Here is a 7,789-nt window from a genome sequence, read left to right as displayed (position 1 = left end):
GACATTCTGACTTCTCGCGTCTGGCTTGGATCCTGACAGGCAACGCTATCGCTCTGGTGCTGGGAGGAGGTGGGGCCAGGTACAAATTTGTCTTCATCACCAGTTATTCTGTTCCACCTTAATCCATGTGGCCTGCTGCCATCAACATTTCTCACATACATAATCTAGTAAAAGCACGTTGATATTAGTAGAACGTTGACTTCTTCCATCATCTGTAGTTTAGTTGTCTCTTGAACTATTTATCCTTTGCATTTATTAGAAGTTTGAATCCACTTAGGTTTTGTAATTTTGTGCCTATCAACTAATCCTAATTTTAGTAATTTCTAACTCTGTGTTGTTTTGGGGTTCACATTCTCAGCATATCTGTGGTTTCTTTCGATGATAGTGACTTTTTGTCTACTCTGTCCCTGCCTGCTATCAGTCGTAATCAGCGACTTGTTAAAGGTGGGACAAAACATGATTATATAATGGGGCATTAAATGCCTAATCTATTTCACGCAGTGGTGACAATTTTTCTGTTGGGGTATCCTTGTCATCTAGACTTTAAATCTTTCGTACAGACTTACGTATGAGGTATGTTTGAAGGTGAAGTGTGTAATTTTTGTGACTAGCAGCATGAAATGGAATCATAGGTTTCCCAAAATCACCCACCGCCCTGTTTGCTCTGCCTCTTGTCAGTCAAACACTAGCCCCGCCCTAAATTCATGCCATAGGTTGATCCAGAAGTTAACACGTCACTCAAGCAATGTTTTCAAATCATCACAGGACCAGTGTTTACACATTCAGAAAGTCAACCAACAAATGACTGACTTTTAGTTGTTTTTACACATTAAACAGTGAAATTTATTGTTTAATGAAAATTATCCACGTTACCTTTTTAAAGTGCTTTATAAAAAGATACTAATATTACACAATGCACAAGTAAGCACTCTAAGCCAATGTGTGAATATGAAAACACACTATACCCGCAGAGGCTGCTCTCAGGTGGGCATCATTCGAGCATTGAGTGATGCGGGGATCCCTGTGGATCTGATTGGTGGCACTTCCATCGGTTCCTTGATAGGAGCACTCTATGCTGAAGAGCGAAGTGTCAGTCGTATGACTGTTAGGGCACGCCAGTGGGCCATGGTGAGACCTTTATGCAATGAACACTAACATTCATACAGTACATGTAGAACCATGAAGCTTTTTTTTTTTTTTTTTTTTTTTTTTTTGCAGAGGTTTTTTTTTCTATTTTTTAAAAGAAAACAGGATTTTGGATCCATATTTAAGAAGATCACAGACTTGACCTACCCAGTGACATCCATGTTTACTGGAGCATCATTTAACTCCAGCATTAGTGGAATCTTCCAGGACAAACAAATTGAGGTTCAATTGTTAAACACTTGACACAATACAAACTATTTTAAACATCATATTCTTATGTAAGTCGAAATCTTGAGCATATGTCTATTTTTATTGTAGGACCTTTGGATCCCATATTTCAACATCACCACAGACATCACTGCCTCCTCCATGAGAGTGCACACTGATAGTTACTACTTTATCTCTAAAACTTGTCATCTTCATCTTTTGTGACAGATCTTAACGTGTACGCTCTCTGTGGAGATACGTGCGTGCCAGTATGTCTCTCTCTGGGTATCTTCCTCTTTTATGTGACCCTAAAGATGGACACTTGCTCATGGATGGAGGCTACATCAATAACCTACCTGGTTAAGTGTCCTATTGTACTCTTAGGCTGCAAAATTAGAATTATTATAGGTATTACATTTATAAGTTTGACCTGCTTACATATACTCACCTAAAGCAATATACTGTATAGTAAATTTAATCTGTTAATAATCCTTTATATTGTCGCCAAATGTAGAATGTCCTGTTGCCCAGCTCTAAACTGCTCATTGTGAAATGTTAGCTGTCATGGTATTTTAAACATTACATTTCTGTAAAGCTGACACAGCTCGCTCAATGGGTGCCAAGTTGGTGATTGCCGTTGATGTTGGCAGTCAGGATGAGACCGATTTGACTAATTATGGAGACTCTGTATCTGGATGGTGGCTGCTCTGGAAACGCTTGAGCCCTCTTACAGAGAAAATAAAGGTCAGAAGATATATGGTGGTGATTTAATATGGGATTTATAAGCGTTATTCAATTACAAATGAATAACCATTTCAATTACAAATCCCAAAACATTTGTCTATTTCTACAAATAATATAATTACATATTAGACATAATAATAATGTATTATATATATATATATATATAGACTAGCAATTACTTTTTTTCTGTTATTGCAGGATGTTGGCTACCAGCATGGGAAGACCGTGTTTGACGTGTGGTGCCGGAGCGGAGTGAGGGAGACAATGCTCAAAGACCAACATCAAGAGGAATTCCACAAATCCAGGAGCACTAATGTAAGGGAGTTCATATAAGCGTTGCTTATTGCAGCATTAGGCTGTTTCCTCCCAAACTAATTCCCTGATTATCTGTCATTTAGGTAACCTGTCCCAATACGTCTTTCACTGATCTGGCTGAAATAGTGTCCAGAATAGAGCCAGTGAAGCAGGCTGTGGTGGATGGTGAGAAATGGATGATCTTCACTCATGTCCTTTCTCCATGCCGTTCTCTCATCTTTGTGTGTTTTTTTACATTCTCACACACACAGAGGAGTCTGAGTACCAGACAGGCGAACACAGTGAGCATACTGAAGAGGACGAGACAGCTGATACAGTAAGATAACTGGATACGTGTGTTAGTTATGTGGTCATATGGTTAATCATAATACTTATGATTTTTAACTTCCAAACAGGATGATGAAATGGAGATCAGGACAAGGCAACATCGAGCACTCAACCACATCAGCCATCATACCACACTGACCTCAAATACTTATTTTCTAAGATGTTTTGATCTTTTTTTTCTTACAGTATTATGAGCCTTCTTAAGGGTTTTAACAAGTAACATTATCAGTACTGGAATTGACTTACTTGAATTGTTAGAAACTAACAGGTACTTTATCAGGAAAAATCAAGTATTATGGTACATCTACATTAGACCAGTCTCATTTATTATTCTCTGGGAAGGCCTTTAACAGTGATGGCCAACAAAACACTGGGCTGTTTCAGAGTCCAGTAACAACTGATAAAACTCTGAAACAAAGTGGTTTTCTTGTCTTTACTTTTAGTATTACACAAGGTCAGTAATATTTGAAACCTTTTACATTTCATTTTCATGCAAGCTGTCAATGCAACCTCAACACAGTTTACTGTGTGAAACAATAAGCTGTTTTGTGTCTGTTATCTTGTTAGTGAAGTAAACACTAGTCCAGCTGGTTTATTACCAGAAGAATGAACTAGTAAACATAACTGAGAGATATTCTGATTTCAGTATTTGTAGCCATTTATATTTTGGTAAATCACTATATAAACAGACCTTTTATTTTGGAGTATAGGCCATATTTTGATTGACGCAACTTACAATGTTTTAGTGTGTTATTTGGCCTATTAAAAGTTCATAGTTGTTAGAATTCCTGGTTGATTGTTAAATACTATATATCTAGTATCTCGCATGATGAGAAAACATTTTCTTTCATTTTTTTGACATGAGAGTTCATTGTACTATGAAAACACGAATCATACGTGTGAAACTAGAGTAGAGATACATGAAATATCTGGACCTGTAGTGTCTTCCTCAAAAATAGAGCAGTCATGGTAAAATTATTTTCAGGGCCTTGGACAAAGCCTTAAGATGGAACAACATTTTCAATTCAGTGTTGGGGAATAACTTATGAAATTATTCTGCAGCTGAAGAAAATAACTTTTTGTTTTAATATCACTAAAACCATGATGATCTTTGTAACCCCAAAGTTAAGATGCTAAGACCCCTCTTGTGTACTGCTGAAGAAATTATGAGGTCAGTGTTTTCAAACTTTTTCTAGTTGACACCATGAGATTTCTAAATTTTGCTAAAAGTGTTTGGTTTGATGAATGAGTGAGCGGATTGATAGAGTTGTCCCTCCTTTGTGCCTTTCACTTCCAGTGATCAGAATTAACTGACAGCCTGACATGAACAAAAATGCTGCAACCAGTCAGTAGAGAAACTGAATAAAAATCAGACTGGATCAGGGTTTCAGCCATCTCTAATTGCAGGTAAGCTGTGCAGAGGTTTGAAAGGCAAGTCAATATGTTGTTAATAATCTGTTAATGCTCTTTGTTGAATAGTAAGATGTTTTTGAGTCTCTAATGCTCACAGGCTACATTTATTTGATAAAACAAATACAGTAAAATAGTAATATTTGTGAAATATTATAAAAAAAAATTTAAGGGGTCATATGATGCGATTTAAATTTTTCCTTTCTCTTTGGAGGGTTACAAGCTCTTAGTACATAAAGAAGATCTGTAAAGTTGCAAAGACTAAAGTCTCAAATCCAAAGAGATATTCTTTATAAAAGTTAAGAGTCAACCACGCCTACCTAAAACGGCTCGTTCTAACACGCCCCCACATGTCTACCTCACGATGTGGGGAGATTTGCATAACGCCGCCCAAATGTTCACGCAAAGAAAGAGGGCGTAACTTTTATTCTCGCTGTAGTATTGTTGTTGCCGCTGCCTGATCCGTGCTGGTCGCTGAGGAAATGCATCAACTTCGCGCTGTGGATTGCCGGATCGGCTTTCACCGTGGACGAAGCGGAGTCCAGCCCGGGGTCGTCACATGTGGTTGCCAAAAGCCCAGCCGCCGCTCACTCAAGCCGGCCTCCGTTCACTCTAGACCCCGGCCTCTGCTCACTCAAGCCCGCCGTGTGTGACGCTGTGTTTCGTTGTGAAAGCCAAACTACTTTGTTTGGCCTTCCAAAAGAGGACACGACTAGAAATCAGTGGTTAAGTTGTATTTACGCGAGTTTTGAGCAGTGTAGAGTAGCGCTTGTTTGTCATTTCTCCGACCACAAATGCAGACATGGTTTTATGTTTACACGGCACGATGCAACGCAACGCAACGCGTCTACAATGCCGGCTGTTCTGACTCACAGACTGTAAGTACGTTTTTTATATTTAAAGAATTTGCCACTGACGATTCAAACGCGAGTTTTGAGCAGTGTAGAGTAGCACTTGTTGTTTGTCATTTCTCCGATCACAAATGCAGACATGATTTTATGTTTATGTGGCGTGATGCAATGCAACACGTAAAAAGACAGTATAAGTCATTATAATCCATAATTATGTCCCCACTGGATGCAACAAATGCCTCGTTTATAATGGGTTTTTGTCTCATTGCTCCGACCAGACAGGGCATCACAATATGTTAAGGGGCCTAACATTTCCGTCACACGCTTGAGGTATTCGGCCAATCACAACGCACTGGATAGCTGGCCAATCACAGCACATCTCGCTTTTCAGACCGATGAGCTTTGTAAAAATCGACGCGTTTCAGAAAGGCGGGGCATAGAGGAGAAACAATAATGTACAGTATGTGGAAAATGTGTTTTTTTTTAACCTTAAACCGCATAAACACATTTCATTACACCAAATACACAAAATAATGTTATTTTTAGCAACATCATATGACCCCTTTAAACCTGTTTCCTATTTTAATATATTTTAAAATGTAATTTATTCCTGTAATGGCAAAGAAAATTTTTCAATAGCCATTACTCCAGTCTTCAGTGTGACATGATCCTTCAGAAATCATTCTTATATGCTGATTTAGTGCTCAAGGAACATTTCTTATTATTATCAATGTTGAAAACCGTTGTGCTTAATATTTTTTTGATTCTTTGATGAATAGACAGTTGTTCAAAAGAACAATTAATAAAAGCTGAACAAAACTATACATTTCTTTTTCAAAAAAATAAAGAATAGATTACCATTTAAATGCCTGCAGTCAATATTTTTAGAGTATACATACTGTATTGAATGTGCTTAAAAATATGGGCACAATACAATAAGCTGGTATTGCTTTTTTTTTCTTAATTAACTTGTTCATAGTCGTTAATGGTGTCTGTATTTGTAATGAATATATGACACATTATATTTTGTAACTGACAGTGTTGGCCCATACTGCATGTTAGTAAATAGACATTTTGAGAAAAATGGAAGAGACAGGAGGTTTCACCAATTTTAATGAATACCTCAACTTGTTCGAGAAAATTTAAAGACCTGGAGGAATCACTGGAAATAATCAGTAAACCTCACACAGACTTCCATCTGTGGCTCACCGCTCCACTCATTAAAGACACCTCATCAAGACTTCCACAACACACTTAACTGCTTTAGACCTGCTTGGAGGTAAAATTAAAGTGACACTCCTCTGTTTTACATTTATTTAAGGGATTTAGGTTTTTACTTCTATATTATATATTGTAATGTGCTTCTCCTCTCTGCCTTAATGTCGTAAGAGACTCTCCAATTGGGCTGAAGCTGAGCATAAAGGAAACATTTTATGATCTGTAATGATAAACTTATGTTCTTACCCAGCCTTCCGGAGTCTGCTTTATATGCTCCTGTAAAATTCAGTTCTGAGAGAGGAGCTAAAGACACACCAGTCTAGACGCAAAGTGGGCAGTCTGATCTGTTTACTGACCGCAGGCAGAACTTTTCCCTACAAATCGACCCTTCTACATATAAGCTACTGATCATTTAATACACTATAGACTTCTGAAGCACAATGAAGTTAAGAGTGTCGTCGCTCAACATCTGTCTTTTCATCAATGATCATTTTTTTGATTATTTTCAGTCAGGAATTCACTGAAGTCATACATCACATTAGGTACTTAAAGAAAATCTGTATGGGTAGTTAACAAATATTGTATATCCATTAACTTTTTTTCAGAATCAAGATTTTAAAATATATGCAATGGGGCCAAAAAGTTTAGTCAAAACTATACTTTAAAAAGAAATTTAATTTACAGTAATTTGTTGTGTTTGCCATAGCAAATTATAGACCTGCATAACAATTTAAGTGAAAAAAACTGTCAATGTCACAAATTTGCTTATTTGTTAGTGACACTTACATAATTTTTTTCCAGGTTTAAATTTATGTGGCCTCAGGGAGCTCATTTGGCTCCCACTGTATATAGAAAATGTATAATATATTCTTCATTTTTATATACACAAATAATTTAGATTTTTTTTAAATGTGTTTGTAAGAAGTGTCTTATGCTCACCAACGCTGCATTTATTTGTAAAACAGTTATTTGTAAAATATTACTTATGAATTATTGAAATAATTACTATCCTTGTGGGAACTCCCCATAGGCATAATGGTTTTTATCCAAAACACAAACCTGTGTTTTGACAATGTTGCTTACCACTAGGAGGCAGCACACTCCAGACTAGTGTCTTGTGGTACATCTGAGCCACAAAGAGAAGCTGAAGGCAAGTACAGTCTCCTCTCCATTTGTCTGACATCTGGACTCCTGGCATCTCCCGATACCTCTCCAGGCCCTGATCTATGTCATCTCAGAGGATAGATCTCTGTATTAAGTCTTCTGTCTATTTGATTCCACTTTTCTTTTCACATTTCTAGCACTGATGAGCCTTCAGAACCACGGGGGGATGTTACTAGTGGGAATAAGAGGGGCTGCTTTGTGTTCACTTAATTACAGTCCTAACATTTCTTTCTCTAGATTGTTTCACGCAGGCATCCGTACCAGCTCCCATCCGAGGCTTCCCCCAGACCCCTCACTCGCGGTCCTGTTCAACAGAACATTCTCCAACAAAACCTCAAAGAAAAAAAGCATATCAGTCAGGTTGAGGGTGGACAGATTCTAACTTATGTGCCATATATACGTACAGG

General features: G+C 37.6%; 1 pseudogene; it reads left to right on the top strand.

Moving 5' to 3' along the window:
• Positions 1 to 2,737, top strand: part of LOC107592370 (patatin-like phospholipase domain-containing protein 7) — a 12,339-nt pseudogene extending 9,602 nt beyond the window's left edge.
• The last annotated feature ends 5,052 nt before the right edge of the window (positions 2,738 to 7,789 follow it).

Source organism: Sinocyclocheilus grahami, unplaced genomic scaffold (genome assembly GCF_001515645.1).
Source record: "Sinocyclocheilus grahami isolate Dianchi unplaced genomic scaffold, SAMN03320097.WGS_v1.1 scaffold152.1, whole genome shotgun sequence".
In the NCBI taxonomy this organism is placed as follows: domain Eukaryota; kingdom Metazoa; phylum Chordata; class Actinopteri; order Cypriniformes; family Cyprinidae; genus Sinocyclocheilus; species Sinocyclocheilus grahami.
Note: the sequence above shows the minus strand (reverse complement) of the source record. Positions and strands in the feature narration are given on the sequence as shown.